Source organism: Myotis myotis, unplaced genomic scaffold (genome assembly GCF_014108235.1).
Source record: "Myotis myotis isolate mMyoMyo1 unplaced genomic scaffold, mMyoMyo1.p scaffold_m19_p_12, whole genome shotgun sequence".
Classification (NCBI taxonomy): Eukaryota; Metazoa; Chordata; class Mammalia; order Chiroptera; family Vespertilionidae; genus Myotis; species Myotis myotis.
This window is the reverse complement of record NW_023416316.1, coordinates 5,962,952-5,984,035: the sequence shown is the minus strand read 5'-3', so window position 1 is coordinate 5,984,035 and position 21,084 is coordinate 5,962,952. Positions and strand designations below refer to the sequence as shown.

Sequence of the window (21,084 nt, the reverse complement as noted above, 5' to 3'; positions counted from 1 at the left end):
TCCTATCCTATAATATACTACACCTAGAAAGAAGTGCTTTAATTTTGAACTAAACTATAGAGTGCCATGCTTACTCTGTAGCTTCTAAAACCTCCTGGCACATATTGGGATTTTTATAACCCCAGTTTGAACAGCAAGGTCTAGAGGAAAAACACAGACTTTGGTGTCAGAAATATCTAATTTTGTGAAGATAAAATGGACAACTCAAGACCTAATTTTTGCTCAAAAGATACTTCCTATGACAAGTATGAAGAACAACTGTAATTACTAATAGCAAACTATATATAAAGTTCTAAACACAAGTTAGACGAAAACCTCTATTATTATGCAACTGTTATAAAATAATCTATATTTTCAAAGTGTTTTTGAAATTCTGTATATTAACAGCAGTAGCTGTGAAACTTCAGACAACCTAACCACCCACCACTCCCAAAACTCCTACAATAACCGTGGAGAAAAAGGACTTAGGCACACATGTACTTTCTACAACTTTAACAGTTAATACCAAATACAATCAAAAGGAGTTAACTACTACCTCAGTGGGAATGGTGCTCCTAATATTGCTGTAAACTTAACCTCCTTAACTGGACAAAGTAGAAAAGGTACTTATAATGCAAATTACAAACATTACAGTCAAATCATGCATTGGAATGAAAATAGATGAAAATCGTGTTTTTTAATCACCCCTCCTCCTACCCAAAGAATGTTAGACACACTTGATGGAAATGCTGCTCACCAAGTAAAGGTTACTCTGAAATACTTCAAATTCCATAAGCACTCAGGATTGCAAAAACTGTGGGAAGAGAATGTTCCAAGCACAGACTAACGGACAGAAGGCACAAATGGAATAAACCCTGATACATGATGACTATCTAAGGAAGTCTAATCTGAAAACTGAATATATTTGTTCTCAAGTCATTGAACAAGGTTCAGTTTCTGAAATATGTTCAAAGTAACATATTTTGTAAGTCTAAAGCAGGGGTCCTCAACCTTTTTAAACAGGGGGCCAGTTCACTGTCCCTCAGACCGTTGGAGGGCCAGACTATAGTTTTAAAAAAAACTATGAACAAAATCCTAAGCACACTGCACATATCTTATTTTGAAGTAAAAAAACAAAATGGGAACAAATACAATATTTGTATTTGCATGTGGCCTGCGGGCCGTAGTTTGAGGACCCCTGGTCTAAAGTATAAATAATAGGGATTTGTTGTTAAAGATAACGAAATAATTTCCTTCACCTAGTTTAGATACACAGGATGGGCAAAAGTAGATTTACAGTTGTGAGTGTGTGAAACATGGTTTACTCTTGTATGATTATTTATTAACTAGAGGCCCGATGCATCTGCTCAATGGTCGTTCCGGAAGGTCATTCCGCTGTCCAGTCTAATTAGCATATTAGCTCTTTATTATATAGGATTATTGTATTCTTTTCCATATGAACAACTGTAAACCTACTTTTGCCCCACCCTGTATAAATCTCTATCACATTTCAAACTTAAGTTTTTACATATTTTATTTTTTTATACCAACAATTTTATTTCTTATCATGTGTTTGTTGCCTAAGCTTACGAGAATACAAGTTATAACAAATCAAAATTTATATTATAATTTTGGGGATGTGATCACCCTTTTAATTCTGTTCATATTTTAACAAGGCAACTTTAACCAGTGATCAAAGCTTCATTAGCTTGTAAACAAACTGTTTCTCAGGTAAACTGAATTGCACCATATCAGAAACTTAAGCAAATAAATAAATACAAAAAAGGCAGAGAATATAAATTAGGGCAGACAAATCTGTATCTAGCCTCATGCCGGTAAAGAGCATTCTATCAATATAGTGAAATGCTAATCTCCTAATTAACAACCTAATTAGGTAATTATGGCTTTGCAGAGGGATGCCGAAATGAAATATGACAACATGGTCACCTCTTTATATGGCACCTGTGGGCCTTTTCAGCTGTCATTGCAAAGAGTGCAATATCAATTTGAGCAGATGACAAAGTGCTGTCATTTTTCATTCTGGTAATATACAGAATGCTTTGGACAGAAGCAGTTTACAAAAAGAAACATCTTGCCGGGTATTTTCCTAATTTAAATATGCTCAAATATTTTGTCAAATTTTTGCACACTTTTTATATTGCATATAGGATTACCATGCACATTTTTTAAAAAACTTAACTGGCCATCATGCTTAACTGTGCTTGCTGAAACTATTGCAATTTCAATGATGAAGTGTACGAAAATTAGAAAAGGGTAAAAGGCACCAATACATTATGACTTTTAATATTTATGCATTTTTCATATCACAGAAAAATTAAAATCCATATTTTGATCTTTAATTTTTTTCTTACAAAAATGGGACTTTACACAATTTTCCATAACAAAGAAGCACTTCCCAATATCTAAGCATTCAATCCACAAAAAAAGCTCTATTCAAGGGTGAGAAAAGTACAATTCTTCGTATGGAAAACAGAACAATAATTAATAAATAATAATACAAGAATAAACTCGGTTTCGTGTACTCACAACTGTAAGCCTACTTTTGCCTACCCTGTACATATGAATGCCCCGCCTCACAGATATGAGAGTGCACTCTCTTTGAAAGACAGGCCTGGCCCGATGGCATGGCTCAGTGGTTGAGCATCAACCTATGAACCAGGAGGTCACTGTTCCATTCCCAGTAAGGCCATATGCTCTGGTTGCGGGCTGGGTCCCCATGTGGGGTGTGCAGGAGGCAGCCAATCAATGATTCTCTCTCATTATTGATGTTTTCATCTCTCTCACCTCTCTCTTCCTCTATGAAATCAATAAAAATATGAAAAAGAAATATGTAATACTTCCAACAATAAGGAATTTAAATTAAAAAAAGAAAAGAAGGATGTGTCACAGGACTACTCACTACCCCCTGGCCATTAAAGAGGTGATGGTAGGTAGACTGGGACACTGGTACATTCCAACATGAATACAACTCTTCTCTCATAATATTGTCTTAAATAGGATTTTGTGGGAAGGACAGGAAGGCTAGCTGGGAAACCTCAACATCATTTATGTCAAGAAACATGAAACTAAATTCTAACAACAGAGGTGAAAACTAACTTGAAAATACAACCCATTTGTAACTCCAAATCATTTGCATGAATGAAAACTTTTTTTGTCAAAATGATATTCACTGGCTCTATATTAAAACCAAGTTTAAAAGATTTTTTTATTAAAAAGTTATGTTTATCAAAGAACGTTTTAGAAAACGAAAACACATAAAGATCTATCCTCCTACCACCTATTTATTTTCCTTCTTATGTATGACATAACTGGGATCATACTTTATATAGTTTTATATCCTTTTTTTACTTCATGTTACATGATAAACACATTAATGTCATTAATATTCTTCTAAAACATTTAAAATGACTGCACAATATTCCCATCCTATGGCTTTTCCATAATTTCTCTAAACCCTTTTTTTTTTTTTTTAATATTTTATTGATTTTTTACAGAGAGGAAGGGAGAGAGATAGAGAGTTAGAAACATCGATGAGAGAGAAACATCGATCAGCTGCCTCCTGCACACCTCCTACTGGGGATGTGCCCGCAACCAAGGTACATGCCCTTTACTGGAATAGAACTTGAGACCTTTCAGTCCGCAGGCCGACGCTCTATCCACTGAGCTAAACCCTTTGTTAAATACTAAAGTTGATTCTAATTTTTACTATTATAAGTACTGCTACAATGAACATATCTGTACACGAATATTTCCTACATCTCTATTTCTTTAACAACAGTTCCTAGAAGTGGAATTGCTCAAAAAGCATGGGTGACTTCTTTTAAGGCTTGTGATAAATACTGCCAAAATTCTTTCCAGAAAACTTTTACCAACTTATATTCCCCCTAGCAATATATGAATGACCACCATATCTCACCAACCTCTGCCAGCAATGAGTATTATTAGAGTTCTACTAAATCTTTAAACTTCAGATCATAAGATTATACCTGTAGCCAAACATTCTCAACATAATCAATAACAACTTTCTGTAGGAATTAAGTTTAAATGAGTAAGGAGGGCCATGATTGATGATGGTCCCAAAATAAGGGCCAGTTCCAATATTCAAATCTAGAACAGCATGGAATAGTGACAAAAGCACTGTAATTAGAGGAAAAATCAAGATTCAAATCCTACCATTGCCATTTTAGTAGCTCTCTACCTTGAACCACTTTACTTCTCTAAGCTTCAGTTTCAGCATTTGTAAGATGGGAATGAGAACATAATATCCCTTTGTTCTAACACTTCAACACGTAGTCACGGGCACACACAGAAAAACAAGTAATATAAGCAACTGAAAGTATTTATTGTTATTTAACAGAGCAAATCATTTAATAGCCTAAAAACAATATTGAAACCCTTTTCTCAATAGTGCACAGTTGGTAGGTGTGCTAAGTAATGCACAAAGCACAACTAGAAATTAGACTAATTTCATAATCCAGACATGAAAATGAAAAGTCTCACTCCTTCATAATCACTCCATAGAATCATTTGTTACATTATACTAACATCCGAATGTCTTGGGTCCCTGAAAGATGGTACCTGCATCTCTCCATAAGTTATTTCATTTAATCCTCACAAGTAGAATATGAGATTGGCATTCTTGTCCTCATTTTGCAAATTGTGATGGTCACAGTTTATAACTGACAAAGCCAGTATTCAAATACAAGTAAATGTGACTTCAAGATTCAAGCCTGCACCTCAGTTCTTTGTTAGTCTCTTTTATATCAGCAACTAAAATTCAGATTAAAAATTTACTTTGTTTTAAAAGAAAACCATTCCTTCAAATAATTTTCTACCAATTTTTCTTCTGAAGCAGTACTTATCCTATATAATTAAAGGCTAACATGCAAATAGACTGAATGGTGGAACAACCGGAACAACCGAACAACTGGTCACTATCACGTGCGCTGGCCACTGGGGGCGTGCGGGGAACGTGGTGGACGTCGGCTGCAGCAGGATGGTAGAACAGGTGAGCGGGGGCGCCAGACCAAGGCGGGCACCGGTTGCTGTCATCAGGGCGAGCCTCTGGTGGTTACTGAAAATTCTTTGCTCCTGTGTGCCACGGTTTGGCCCGGTGCTTGCACCACCAGCCCTGCTCGTACCCGCTGCTGGCACTGGAGCTGCAGCTCACACCCACTGCCAGCGCCAGCCCTGCTCACAGCCAGCGCCAGAGCCGCCACTCGTACCCACTGCCAGTGCCCGGCGCCGGTCCTGATCGCTCAGCGCCATCAGCAGGTGCGAGCAGCGGCTGCTGGCTGTGATCACCCCTGAGGGCTTTTCCACCTCCCCCTGCTCCTGAGGGGTGATTGGGGCAGCAGCTGCCACTCGCACCCGCTGCTGGTGCCATCTGCAGATGCAAGCGGGGCCGGCACCAGCAGCGGGTGCTGGAGCGGGACTGCCAGGAGACAGAGGACCAGGGGCCATGGCGGGAGGGGCCGGGCGGGGGCGCAGAGGATGGGTCAAGACCTGCCCCTGTGCCTGCCACAGCCTCGCAGCCCACAGTTCCTTTCAAGGTGCACGAATTCGTGCACTGGGCCCCTAGTTTATAGTAATATACCTTAAAATGAATCTATAGGGAACTAAAAAAAATGTTACATCGTTTTGAATGTGTAAAATTCAGTCCATTTTGTCTGCATCAATAATAAAAGCATATTCATAAAAGTGTACTCAAGTATAGGATATGAATTTAACACTGCATGTATGTATGGGTAAATGTGACATAATATTCAATTTATTTCACAAGTGATTACTATAATTTAATTCCAATACTTATTCTAATACCTTCTTGCTGTTTCCAGAATTTAAGTTTTGTTTTGTAAAAGGTTTCTCCCATTTTTCTCACTTTCAATTACTTAAAACTGTTTCCTTCTTTGGGTCCAAATTTTGTGTTTCCTATATTAAATCTATCTTCCCAATATATCTAGACTGCTGCCAACACAAGTTAATAAATTCTGAATGACTGCTCAGGATTTATTTTCTTCATTTTTATATTCCATGTTATGTCCTTATACAATAGAGTATGAATGAAAACAAGTATCTAGAAGACCAATATTTTTTCCAATTTTCACCTGGTGGAAGCTGGGTATTAAAATAAAAATAAATTAAACTCTTGGGCTGGGAACTCCCTGCCCATATTTCTCTCACCATGCTGGGTGTCTCTATGCCCCCTTTCAATCTTGTGTATATATAGTCAACAAAGCACTGTATGCATTTGGGGAGCACCTGGCCTGTCAAGGTCCTTTCCCAGAAGTAATGAACAAAGAAGAGGGGGAAGAGCTGAGCAGTAGCTCCCTACCTGCCAAGAGAGGAGAAACAGCACTTTAGATTTGAACCATTCTCTACTGGGTCTACCAGTAATCAGCTGTGTCAATTAGAATCAGAAAGCTTGGCATCCTGAAAAGATTTCAGCAAGACTTGATTTGAGCTCCTCATTATCACCCAGATGGGAAAAAGATACAAAAATTTCTAAGTGGCTCAACCAAAATCAAAAGGCTGTCAGCGGCATAGCTACAGTCAGACCTCAAGCCCCTCTCAATCAAGTGCACTTTCGACTAAACTGTCTTTCACTGGGAGCCAATTTTTTAATCTCAAGAGGTTATGTTTACCCCCCATGTTCACTCCATGGCACTGTACAGAGGACCAACAGAGGCAAGAGATTTTATAGCATTTAAAGTGCTAAAAGTATTCCAAGGTCATTTCCTCATCAAGCCCCATCCCTCCTGAAATTTAGTCTGATTATATAATAAAAGCATTCGCCCTGCCACTTCCCCAAAGACATCAGTACGAGTCAATTATAAAACCCTCTCACTCTGGCAATTTACCAGTACACGTCTATCAGTAATCTCGACTTGAGTTGTATGTACCTCCTGCTTTGAACAGTGGATACCAAAATTTCAGCGATAAAGTACATCAGAGTTCACAGTCAGACAGCCTAGGACTGTGCACAGCGCACAAATGTGCTTTAGTCCACACAGCAATTTTTTAAATGTCAATTTTTTAAAATGAAATACATACATTAAACCCCAGCCCTGGCTGGGTAGCTCAGCTGGTTAGAACATCAAGCTACTACACCAAGGTTGCAGATTCAATCCCCAGTCAGAACACATACAAAAATCAACCAATGAATGCATAAATAAGTGGAAAACAAATAGATGTTTCTCTCTCTCTCTCTCTCTCTCTCTCTCTCTAAATCTATCTATCTATCTCTCTTGCCCTCTAAAATAAAAATTTAAAATTTAAAAAAAAATACATTAAAACCCAGATTTCCAGCATCTCTTCTTTTGTTGTTGTTAATTTTCACCTAAAGATATTTTCCCCATTGCTTTTCAGAGACTCAAAGGGAGGGAGGGAGAGAAGGGGGGGAGAGGGGAAGAGAAAGAAGGAGAAATGGGGAGAGAGGGAGAGAGACATTGATGTGAGACACAAGGATTGGTTGCCTCCCCTGGAGGGAGGTGGGGGGAGGAAGTAAGGGGGGTAGTGAACTGGCAACCAACCGCTATCTTCAGACTGGACATATGCCCTCCAGTTCATCAAGGTCTGTCCTACTTTCTATATTACATCATGGGCATTTGAGTTGGAGACCCCTGAGGCAGATGCTCAAAAGAAAACTAACTTTATAAATATTTGTTCACTCTTTTGGAAAGTCCAATTTTTTTTCTGGCATTATCACTCACTAACTAGGTGACTCTTGGGTCCCCTACTTAATCACTAAGCTTCATCACCTATCTCAGAGAATCATGAAGACTGAAGGAAATGAAGTATAGGAAAAACATTTAACAATGACCAGAACTTACTGTAAGTGCTCAATTATTTTAAATTTAACACAAGTTGAAATGAACTAACTTTTATGTCAAAACTTCTCAAAAACTCAATACCCACAGGAAACTCAAGGTCAGAGAACCTACTATGGGGGAAAAAAACATCATGTGACAGAATTCCTTGTCATATAATTGGCATCTATTGCTGTGTTCTTAAAAATAAGGCCTACATATCAGAATAACAGATTTCCAGCAAATTCTCAGCCTGACCCTTTAGAGATCCCTTGAAGTACAACAGTTTCTAAAGTCCTCAGTTATGAGTCAACTGGCAAAGCAAACTCCCCACGAAAAAGAAATATATTTAACATCACAGAGGCGGCAATGAGCTGCTTGAGTGCAGGGCCACATTCAGTCCTCAGCATCCCTACTGCCCAGCACGGTGACCGGCTCACAGAAACAACTCAAGGGCTAGCTCTTCTCTGAAGCCTCTCTGAGGGTCCCCGTCCACACCACAAAGAAGAGTGGAGATTCCAAAGTCTAACAGATAATCCCCTCCACTCACAGCCCCAACAGCTGCATAAACTCATGGAATTTATTTAATCTCTCTGTGCTCTAGTTTGCTCATCTGTAAAACGTACACTTTCCAGGACAGAAATAAATGAGACAATACTTTTAACACAATGTTGGCACACAGTAAGTGCTCATTAGCTATCATTATTAGTGTTCCCTCTTTTGTCCTCCTTCGTATCCTCGGGGATTGCTATCTCTGTACCTCAAGTACTTTACTACAGTTCACCGGCACACAGATATGTCTCCCCGACTAGAATGTCAACAGCCTCAGAGTAGGGACCTGGTTTTATTCCTCTTTGCATTCCCAGGGTCTAACATTTTCCGTTATGAAATCACAGATCCTCAAAGTATTTATTAACTAGGAAAGTTATAAGAAGAAACTGGAATTTACTGCTCTTGCCTAATACTCAGTCCCTCACTGACACCAACCCCTAGTGACCCTCCAACTTTATCTTCCAGTATCTCCACACTAAAAAGCAGCAATGGCTTGCTTTATTAAGGCTGGTCTACTCACCACTCTAAAACCATACCAGTCATTGCACCTTTGCATCTTATAGTTATCATTTCAGAGACCTTACCATGTGTCAGGCCTTTTATCCACATTAGCTTATTACATATTCACAGTACTCCATGAGGTGCATATTACCCCCCATCCCAGTGGTCGGCAAACCGTGGCTCACGAGCCATATGCGGCTCTTTGGCCCCTTGAGTGTGGCTCTTCCACAAAATACCACATGCGGGCGCGCACATACAGGGAATGTTGTGGAGTGAAAGATGTAGTGTCGAGGATTGAGAAAGGTATGTTGAGATGGTCTGGACATATAGACAGGATGAACGAAAGGAGATAGACAAAACAAGTATACAAGGCGAGTGTGGATGGGAGAGTTGGAAGGGGTCGATCTCAGCGAACGTACCTCAATCAGATTGAGGACGTTTTTAGCAAAGGCCAGCTTAGGAGTACCCTAATTAAGTTAAAAGCAATGTACCTACCTATATAGTTTAAGTTTAAAAAATGTGGCTCTCAAAAGAAATTTCAATCGTTGTACTGTTGATATTTGGCTCTGTTGACTAATGAGTTTGCCGACCACTGCCCTATCCCAACCCATACTTGAGGAAAATAATGCTTAGAATTAAGAAACTTGCCAAAGGTCACATATCTAGCCAGAGAATGAACCAGGAATTGAATACAGAGGTCACGGTTATTCTCTACACAATGCCTTCCTTTCTCATACTCAAAGCAGAGCTGACCCACCTTCTACCTTCTTGCTTTGAAAGATCATGGTCTTCCCTACATTTAAAAGAACATCTATACCATTAATTTTGACACTCATATTTCTTTCTCTTGTATACTTGTTTCAATATGTACTTGATATCAAGAGCTATGGTGTGAGAAAGAAGGCAAAACACATAATGAAAAAAGCACAGATGTAGGCATCAGACAGACCTGGGTTTGAATCCTGGCTCTGTCTTGTACCAGGCGTGTAATTTATCCCGAGTCTTCCTAATCTGTAAATTGAGATTAAAATGATTAAACAAGAGAAACCTATATGTAATACCCAGTACACAGTAAATAATAAAGCTTAGTTAACCCCACATAATGAAGCATTACCTGGCCACAGCACACTCCTCAAAAACAAATGACCCAACCCCCGTTCTATGTTATCACTGTATCACAGAAAGAACTCTCACACAGTGTACTTATCACTCTGTGTTGGAATTATTCCCTTATCTCTCTCACTAAATTGAGCTCCTTGCTACAAGGCCCGAGTCTTACTTACCTCTACATTGTCTGGCATGGTACCTGGTATCTATCCATGCTCAGTAAATGCTTGCTAAGTAAAATAATTACAGTTACGATGAGTGTTTACAGCAGTGGTTCTCAACCTTCCTAATGCCGCGACCCTTTAATACAGTTCCTCGTGTTGTGGTGACCCCCCCAACCATAAAATTATTTTCGTTGCGACTTCATAACTGTCATGTTGCTACTGTTATGAATCGTCATGTAAATATCTGATATGCAGGATGTATTTTCATTGTTACAAATTGAACATCATGAAAGCATAGTGATTAATCACAAAAACAATATGTAATTATATATGCGTTTTCCGATGGTCATAGGCGACCCCTGTGAAAGGGCCATTCGACCCCCCCCCCCAAAGGGGTCGCGACCCACAGGTTGAGAACCGCTCGTTTATAGGCTTTTAGAAAAGAAATAATTTCCAGCTGGGATTGTACTGAATTGGTTGCGGGAGGCCAATTTCAGCTGGGCCCTGGGTAACACCTCAGTAGCTCGCCAACGGAAAAGGAGAAACCTTCTAGGCAAAACACACAGGACAAAGAAAAGAACAAACATGACTGGAGGCCCTACTTGAGTAAAGGATCAGAGTAGAGTAATTTAGGAAGGGGGCCTTTTCAAGCATAGCTGGAACTTTAGCCAGGCACCAGGTCGGGGGTGCAGAGGGATGCAAGTTCAGTATGGGATCACTGTAGCTGAAGGGAGGTATGAGCACAAAGCTGAATGGAAAAGGGGCCACCAGCACGCCTCTTGGCTCCAGCAAGCTTGCAAGTGTGTAAACCAAAAAAAGTTGAAAACAATGATCAAGGCTTCATCAAGAACTCTTCCGGCATTTACTGAGCATCCCATGTGGGCTCGCTGTATACGAAGAATAAAAGATGGTGTCTCCTCTCCCTCCTCTAGTGGTTTTTTAAATCAGGAATCCACCCCTTCTGCTCGTCAAAACAGAATGAGCACGTTGGTTTTGTTTGAGCTAATGTTTATAATAAACACTTGTCTCCATTTGACCATTCACGCCTGGGGGAGTTTTGAACTTTGCTGGTTTTGATTTACAACATGATGCTTTGCACGGTGCCAGATACTGTCATAGGCTTCAAAAACGACTCGCGATCATTCAGGATGAAATTCTAACCAACTTCTGAGTCGACTTTTTGGGCTCACGTTAAAGTAATATTCTTGTTTAAACTATAATCATTTTTTTTTCTACTTTAAACAGACTTAGAATATTCTTTGTCACTCCCCTAACGAAAAAGCTGAATCAAAGTTACAGCAGCACTCCACCAAGAAAAAGAAAAAGTTCTGCAAGGCCATTTACCGCTTTGTGGCAATAGGGGGAGGAGGCGCTAGGAACCGGAGGCCACGCAGGCAATGCTTTAAAAACTTGATGTTCATATTGTGACGATTAGGACACCTAAATGTGGGGCCGGAAAGTGCCAGAGCCAATAGCATCCTCCTCCCTCCTCTCACTCCTCCCCAGCACTACCAGACCCACTAGCTTCTCCTCCCCCAAGTCACACACCCAGCTAGCTGGCTGTCAGACTCACAGCAGCCTCCGGTTCTGAAAAGGGCCAGGAAACGGACGCTCACGGGAGAGAGACCTGAGCAAGGGCCAGGCAAGCTGCTGCCGGGCAGCGCCGGGCGCGGAGGAGTGAGGAGCCGCTAGGCTCTCCAGATGGCTGGCAGGAGAGCGAGCGAGTAAGGTAGCGGCTGGGGCAACCTTTACCTGAAAGTGCTGCCGCGCTACCGGCCGGGGCGGCCCGGGACACGTTCCTGGGGGGAGGGCCCGGCTCCTCGGTGCCTCTCGGCCCCAGCCCCGGACTCTCGGAATCGTCGGGGACTGGCGCTCCTCCCGGCCGGCTCAGCTGCCGCTTTCCGGGCTCGCCCTCATGCCCCCGCCGCTCGCCGCCGCCCGCCGGCAGAGCAGCAGCCCAGTTGCCCCGAGTCTCGCCACGACCCGGAACCACACCTCACGCACCGGAAGTCCCTGACTGGGAAGGAGCTGCTGGCTGGGGACGTAGTGCGCAAGCCCCAGAGCCGGGAGCGAAGAGTGGAGCCCTCCCGGGGGGGCGGGGCCGAACGGAAAGCCGTGCGCATGCGCGCCACTTTCCTGGCACCAGTTGAGGTCAGGGTCAGAGATCAACTGAGAGTCTAGCCCTGGACTTGGGTAGGTGGACATCAACGTTAGCGGTCTCCTTCGAATCTTTTTCTCCTCTCCGCCCGTTTCTATGGGAGAAAGCCCTAAGGTCATAAAAAGTGAGTGATGAGGCAGCTTAGCCTCTGGGTCAGAAAGACCTAACTGGCTGTGGGTCCTAAAACAAGATACCCCCCCTCTCTGACCCTTGGTTTTCCCACCCATACAGTAGTTCCAATTTTAGAGTATTGCGGTGAGACTCAAACGGGATGATGCTTTAAAAACACTCAACACAGTGCCGAACACAATAAACACTTAGTAAATGTTAGCTGTTACTCTTGTTATCTGTAGACTGGAGGTGATAATTATCCTCCTCAAGAACTGAAGGGAGGTGTCCGTAAGATATGAGGACTGACTGAGAGCAGGGGCTCATTGGGTCGCTCTCTCAGCGGGAATCAGTGGGAGAAGCCACCTGAAGGGGAAAGAACTCAAATGCAATGATGTCTCTCTCCTACCTGAGAGATAGTCCAGAAAGTCTCTTTCAGAAATGCACCTTAGGGCCCTGGCCAGGTAGCTCAGTTGGTTAGAGCATCCTCCTCATACACAAAGGTTGGGGCTTCATCCCCCTTCGGGCACATACAAAAAGCAACGAATGAATGCATAAGCAAGTGGAACAACAAACCGATTTTTCCCTCTCTCCTTTCCTCTCTCTCTCAACTCAATCAATAAATACAAAATTTTAAATGCATCTTAGCACAAGAAAAATTAAAGTCAAGACTGAATTTCAGCCCCGGGGGATCCTTACCCAATATTAAAGTCACCAACAAATACACCATGGATCTACCCTTATTTTCAAATATGAGTAAACTCTTAGCTCATGGGAGCGAGGGGAGATGCACCTTAAACACCCAAGGGCATTCCTGCACACACATCACCACAGTTCCATTGGGGGCCTGTTAGAGGCACTCTGCCAATCAAAGGGTGTAAACACGGTTTGATAGTCTGTTTTCTGAAGTTGCCAGATTATTTCACCCCTCCTAAATGTTAATCTTAATTTTCACTTCTGTCTTGAGCTCCAGTCGGAAGCACAGCTGCCTGATTGCCCCTCATTCACATAAAGCCTCAGTGGTTAGTTTCTCAGTGGTTAGTGTTGGCCCGAGCAGCAAAGCGTCTCGGGTTTGATTCCCGGTCAAAGGCACATACCTAGGTTGTGGGTTGTATCTCTGGCCCCAGTAGGGGCATGTGCTGAAGGCAATCAATTGATGTGTTCTCTCCCAACAATGTTTCGCCCTCACCCTCGCCCTCGCCCTCCCTCCTTCCTTTCCACTCTCTTAAAAAAAAACACAACAAAAAACAATTAGTGGGCAAAGTATACTCAGGTAAGGATTAACAACAACAACAACAACAAAAAGAAACTGGACACACTAAACATATCCCCTCTACCACTTACAAGCGATTTCATCTTTCCCAGCTGCCTCTCTAAAATTCCTTATCTGTAAAATGGGAATAACAAAAGTCCTAACTAATCCCATTGGGTTGCTGTGAGGATTAAATGAGTTAATACATATAACTCACATAGAACAGAGCTTGGTATAAAGCTACTAACATTTACTAATCTTTATATAAAATTCTTACCACTATTACTGCACCTTAGTCAGTAAGCAAGTACTTATTGAGTGCCTGTAGAGTAAGCCTTTCCTAGACACTGGAGATTCAGTGGTGAAAAACGAGGTAAGGACTCCAGCTTCATGAAGCTTATAGTCAAATCTGACTATGAATTTTAAATAGTTGTTGTGGTAAGTTGGAGTTCAGGGAAATGTAAAATTTCAAAGACATGGTTGAGGGCCCCATTGAGAATAGAGACTGAATTTATGGTGATGCTAATATAATGCTTTGTGTGACTTTTCTATAGTTAGTTTAAATAGTCAAGATAAAGGCACACAAAGGGTGAGCAATTGCTTTACTTCAAGGAAGGAGTTTTGCCGGACGGGTGTGATGGAGTTTAAGATCTCAGCTTTTAAGAATGCCTTAAGACAGTGGTTCTCAACCTTCCTAATGCTGCAACCCTTTAATATAGTTCCTCATGTTGTGGTGACCCCCAATTTCATTGTTACAGATTAAAGCATAGTGATTAATCACAAAAACAATATGTAATTATAAATGTGTTTTCCGATGGTCTTAGGCGACCCCTGTGAAAGGGTCGTTCAACCCCCAAACGGGGTCACGACCCACAGGTTGAGAACCACTGCCTTAAGCAAAGGGCTACAGAATGACCGGAAGGTCCTGGAACAGGTGTAATGGGAGTCAATGATGGAGCACAGCAGAGAGATGGAGGTTATCCTCAGAGATGGATGTCTCAGTGAATAACCGCAGATGAAGAGTCCTGTGAGAGTGGGGTTCTGGCTGAAATGGAATTGGAGATGAGATGGTCAAGGAACTGAGATGCCACATGGACCTCGAGAGCTCCTAGGAAGATGGACATGAGGTGAAAAGGAAATGGGTGCTTCCCAAGCCATTCTGAAACTGAGGGAGGGAGGTAGAGGAGGAGGAGAGATAGTGGGCTGACTGTATGGCTTAGCCTCCAAAACGTAGGAGTTGTATCAGACAGTTGCAATGACATTAAAAAGCAAAGCAGCCCTGGCCCATGTTTCTCAGTGGTTAGTGTTGGCCCGAGCAGCAAGGCGTCTCGGGTTTGATTCCCGGTCAAAGGCACATACCTAGGTTGTGGGTTGTATCTCTGGCCCCAGTAGGGGCATGTGCTGAAGGCAATCAATTGATGTGTTCTCTCCCAACAATGTTTCGCCCTCACCCTCGCCCTCGCCCTCCCTCCTTCCTTTCCACTCTCTTAAAAAAAAACACAACAAAAAACAATTAGTGGGCAAAGTATACTCAGGTAAGGATTAACAACAACAACAACAACAAAAAGCAAAGCATACAATGACCTATCTCCCAACCCAGGGGTGCATGCGGGTAGGATCATAGCAGCTGACACACAGAGAAAAATTATATTTTTACGGCACACTGATCGTGCTGGGCCAGGGCCTGAAGGGGGACTCCAATAGACGAGAGGGCAGAGGGGCTAAAACCTCAGCATACCTATGCCAATCAGGTTTCATAGACTTCAGCTCCAGTTTGGAAAGGAGACCGTGGTAAGGGATGGAGGTTCCTTTTCTTGCGGTTCCCAGGACGAGAACTGGGGCAATGGATAGAGGTTCAAAACACCTACCAGCTGTGTGGCCTTCGGCAAGTGATTTGCCTCTACATCTCATTTTCCTCGTCCAGGTTTCCTCAATTCCTGCTCAAACCTTAATTGCCCTTTCCCTCTCCACTCAGTAAATTCCTTCCCCTCCTTCTTCCTCCCCCCCTCCCCTCCCTCCCCCTCCTCCACCTCATTCTATTTAGTGGCTTAAAACAACAACCATGTATTATTTCTCAAGGTTTTGTGGGTTGGTGGGTTGTTCTTCTGCCAGTCTAGACATTCAGTCCGATGGCAGCTAATATGGTTGCAAGGTCAATGTTGCCTAGTAATGTTGGCCAGGGCACCTTGGCGCTTTCTCTTATGGCTTCTAGTGACTATCTTAGGTTTCTACAAAACACAGTGCAATATTCTAAAAGGATAAGCCCCAGTGTGCTTTAAAAAAATACTTTCATTGTACATATGTATATACATATCTATGCCATTTTAATCATTTCTTAAATATATTCTTTTTATTCTTGAAGACCCAATTCATATAGTGCTTCCTCCAGGAAGCTTTCCAGATCACCACTTCCTAGCAGGCCACCTGAAGAGCGTCGTTCTCTGTGCCCAACATTTCTCACGTTTTCTGTTGTTCTTTCAATATACTTCCGTCTCCCTGACAGGACATGAGGAAGGGGATGTTCCTTATTTCTCTTTATATACTAAAACCTTAAAATAACATAAACACTTGGTAAAATGCTTGTTAAATGAAAGGCTGCTCAAAACATGCACTTGAAATGGAGCCATTGGAAATGGTACTTTGTAGGAGCAGAATTTGCACGTGGAAAAGACCACTTTGCCAAACCTATGACAACAAGCTGAGAGGAAACGTCGTAAGATGAAAATAACTCTTGCAAGCCCCTCCAGAGCTGTGGGATGGAGGCGTCTTCGAGTTTCTCTGCCAATGTGTGTTCTTAATATTTTATGTGTGTGAATATGTTTCCCTGCTATTTTCCCAATGTTGATTTCCTCTACTTTTGGAATATATTTTTCCTTCCATAGGGAAAACATAGGCATTTATACTCCTGTGGTACAAAGCAATTTCAGGACAACAGTAAACCAGGTGTCAAAAATCCATTCAAACTATTTTAAAGAAGCTCCCAAGAAGTATACAATTTCAGAGAAATATAATATTTTTTTAATTAAAATAAGATTTCCACGGGAAGAATTTTTTAAAGTAAATGTATTGCTTATAGCGAGGTGAGTTTGTGGGTGCAAGGGAAGCACAAAATCAACCAACCCGAAAATCTTAAAGATAACACGTTGCTGATACTATTTAAGTACCGATCAGCTCTGGGGGCTCCAGAGATACATGGAGCTTTTGTGGTTTTGTGCTGAATATTATTTCTGGTGAATATCCTTTTTTAGACACTTGGGTTGAAAATGAAACATCTGGTTGGTATTTAGTATCTCTCTGGCTATATTTATATATAAATGTGGTCCCTGTCCCAAATCCAGGCCCTGTAACCATCTTCTAATAGTATCTTTCCTTGCTTTAAAGGTAGCTAGTACTGTGTGTGTTGACTCCTAAATTAATTGATGTTAACAGGACTTAGGATGTAAAAAAAAACAAAAACAGACTCGTATGTTTTGTGGAATGCAACTTCTAAGAATGCATAATTAGCAGTGTCGCCATTAATATACAGTATGTTCAACAGTGAGACACCGCTATCATAAAGAAAGGTAGACATGGATAAATTTATAATTAAAAATGCATTAGAAATTACAAGCATAATTTATTTACTAATGTGCACTGGAATAAATTTTATGTGTAATATTTTAAATCAGGGCATTAATAAATAATAGTGAACATAAAATGTTTTTGCAGCTAAAAATATTTCAATAAATATTAGTAAGTTGAATGTGCCGCAGAGTTATAATTGCTATGAAGTAAAGTTTATAGACTACAATCACAATGCAGAGAACTGTTTCTTGAGTGTATTCAAAATACTGGAAACAAATAGCTGTCTTTCTTTAACGCTGACAAGTAGGGTATTAGGGCCTGCAGATATTTTAAGAATAAAAGCCTAGGTCCACCTAGACCCTAGGATATCCAAATAGTGAAGAATTGACCACTGCCTGAGGCAACCAAGATTCTTCTGATCAAGTGCAGATTAGTGCACTCAAATCTTATCCACCTATTTGCTTGACCCACACTAATTTGGAGCAATTTCTCCTACGGGAGCAGCCCTGCAGGTCTTTTTTGAAACTTTCACTTAAAAATTGACCTTAGCTTGCACCGTGGTTTTGCTCTATTAAAGGGGCAAACAATTCCTTTGCCAGACACTGTGCTAAGTGCTCACATATTTTACTGATTCCATGCTTTTTACCACTTCACTGTACGAATTCTATTATTTTAATCTTTTATTTATTTCACGTTGAGTGTTCACATCATGTGTATTCAATGAGACTGTAAATCCCACAATTCACAGCAGCATTTGTTTGTTTGATGCCCTGAAAAGAGAGCTATGTTTATGTGTAGAGGTTTTTGTTTTGTTTTGTTTTTGTAGGTAGGACCGTAGTTGATTAATAGTAATGAATGGCATCCTTCATTGATTGAGCATTATTCTGTGCCCAGCACAGATATGCCTAATGGTTTTATATACCTAATCTAATTTAACTCTCACAACGATCCAATGATAGATATTGTTATTTCCCCCATTTAACAAAGGTGGAAACTGAGCCTCAAAAAGGTGAAGTCACTTGTGCAAGATCATACAACTAATAACTGGCTGACTAGGAAGGCCCAAGCTCTACACTTTCCCCAGTAATAATCGGCCAGGCCCTGTTCCTAAAATAACCATGTTCTCTCTCTAAATCACATTGCCTTCCAGCATCTCACAATCCTTTCAGCTGGGTTTTTTTCCCCCATTGACATCTAATCTAAGTCCCTCCTGCTCCCATTTAAGATAATTCCCTCATGTCCTGTCCTTCGTAGACAAGAACTGATGTTGAAAACACATGAGCAATATCCCTTTAGATATTTGAAGATGGCTATTAAATTCTCCTTAACCTTCTTTTCTCCATGATATCGTATTAGTAACCCCAATTCCTTTAGCCTTTTCTCCCAGGGACTCTTTCTAAAGCATTCCACCCCTGAGCCGCACTCCTAGAGAATGGGTTCAGATTTTCCATATCTCAATTCATTATCATCACTTTCAAAGAACATTTATTAAACACCCACATGTGTATGCGACCTGTGCTGCAATTTATACAAGCCAGGAAAGCAAAAGTTGGCCTCCCTCTAAGAAAATGCCTGGGTCTCCAAATAGTGTTCTTTTAAATCTTTCTGTGATTGCATCATTTTCCCATCTTACTGGGGGATGATTTACTGAACTAGAAGTATCCTGAGACAGGGACAGATTTCAGTCATCATAGCATCCCTGATGACTGGCATAGTAAGGAACAAATTTGTAGGTGCTCATTAAATATTTGTATTCTGGTGAATGAGGATTATCACTTAATCTGAAGAAAGAGGTCCTAGGAAATAAAGGGGAGGGGGGATGTAATTATTCATCTTTGTATTTACCAGTTCTTTGCCAAAATCTCAGCACAAAATGTTGCTTTTGATGGAATAAACTAATTCTAACGTCAGCTCAGTTGTGTGGCACTGGTAGAAAGAATCCCATCACCTCTCTCTGCCTCGGTTTCCCCATTCTAGAGTAAAAATGATAACATCTACCTGGCAGGGTCATGTGATGACATTTCATAAATTCTGTAAGTAGGTTGCAAAAGATGAAAAACTGCCTCTCTCGAAGATATTTAGATTTCAACATTCTTTTCTTTTTTTAATATATATATATTTAAATCAGGATTCTTTTTATTATTATTGTTATTATTTTCTTTATTGATTAAGGTATTACATATGTGTCCTTATCTCCCCATTGCCCTCCCCACTCCCCTACTCATGCCCTAACCCCCCTGGTGCCTGTGTCAATTGGTTAGACTTATATGCATGCATACAAGTTCTTTGGTTGATCTCTCTCCCTTACCCTCCCCCTCCCCTACCTTCCCTCTGAGGTTTGATGGTCTGATTGATGCTTCTCTGTCTCTGGATCTGTTTTTGTTCATCAGTTTATGTTCATTATATTCCACAAATGAGTGAGATCATGTGATATTTATCTTTCTCTGACTGGCTCATTTCACTTAGCATAATGCTCTCCAGTTCCATCAATGCTGTTGCAAATGGTAAGAATTCCTTCTTTTTTATAGCAGCGTAGTATTCCATTGTGTAGATGTACTACAGTTTTTTAATCCACTCATCTGCTAATGGGCACTTAGGCTGTTTCCAGATCTTAGCTATGGTGAATTGTGCTGCTACGAACATAGGGGGGCATATATCTTTTCTGATTGGTGTTTCTAGTTTCTTGGAATATATTCCTAGAAGTGGGATCACTGGGTCAAATGGGAGTTCCATTTCTAGTTTTTTGAGGAAGCTCCATACTATTCTCCACATTGGCTGCACCAGTCTGCATTCCCACCAGCAGTGCACGAGGGTTCCTTTTTCTCCACATCCTCACCAGCACTTGTCCTTTGTTGATTTGTTGATGATAGCCATTCTGACAGGTGTGAGATGGTACCGCATTGTCGCTTTGATTTGCATCTCCCAGATGATTAGTGACTTTGAGCATGTTTTCATATGTCTCTTGGCCTTCCTTATGTCCTCTTTCGAAAAGTATCTTTTTAGGTCTGTTGCCCATTTTTTGATTGGGTTGTTTATCTTCCTTTTGTTAAGTTGTATGAGTTCCCTGTAAATGTTGGAGATTAAACCCTTATCATTGATAACATTGGCAAATATGTTCTCCCGTGCAGTGGGCTTTCTTGTTGTTTTGTTGATGGTTTCTTTTGCTGTGCAGAAGCTTTTACTTTTGATGTAGTCCCATTTGTTTATTTTCTCTTTAGTTTCAATTGCCCTAGGAGCTGTATCGGTGAAGATATTGCTTCGGCGTATGTCTGAGATTTTGCTGCCTGTGGATTCCTCTAAGATTTTTATGGTTTCATGTCTTATGCTTAAGTCCTTTATCTATTTTGAGTTTATTTTTGTGTATGGTGTAAGTTGGTCGTCTAGTTTCATTTTTTTGCATGTATCTGTCCAATTTTCCCAACACCATTTATTGAAGAGACTGTCTTGACTCCATTGTATGCTCTTGCCTCCTTTGTCAAATATTAATTGAGCATAGTGGTTTGGGTCGATTTCTGGGCTCTCTATTCTATTCCATTGATCTATATGTCTGTTCTTGTGCCAGTACCAGGCAGTTTTGAGAACAGTGGCTTTGTAATACACCTTCATATCTGGTATTGGGATCCCTCCTACTTTGTTCTTTTTTCTCAGGATAGCTGCAGCTCAGAGAGGAAGAGAGAGGGAGAGAAAGATAGAAACATCAATGATGAGAGAGAATCATTGCTTGGATGCCACCTGCATGCCCCCTACTGGGGATCAGGCCCGCAACCCAGGTATGTGCCCTTGGCTGGAATTGAATCTAGGACCCTTCAGTCCAAGGGCCGACGCTTTATCCACTGAGCCAAACCGGCTAGGGCCTAACCTTCTTTTCAC

At 41.2% G+C, this 21,084-nt stretch overlaps 1 protein-coding gene across 5 annotated transcripts in view; it reads right to left on the bottom strand.

Moving 5' to 3' along the window:
- MAPKAP1 (MAPK associated protein 1) overlaps positions 1-12,124 on the bottom strand; it is a 188,584-nt gene extending 176,460 nt beyond the window's left edge. For all 5 annotated transcript variants that reach the window (XM_036329644.1, XM_036329646.1, XM_036329645.1 and 2 more), the window contains exons 1-2: positions 11,885-12,124; positions 9,811-9,872 (exon numbers count right to left, since the gene is read on the bottom strand). The gene's annotated coding sequence lies outside the window, so the exon portion shown is untranslated. The remainder of the gene's footprint in view (positions 1-9,810; positions 9,873-11,884) is intronic.
- Positions 12,125-21,084: the final 8,960 nt, after the last annotated feature.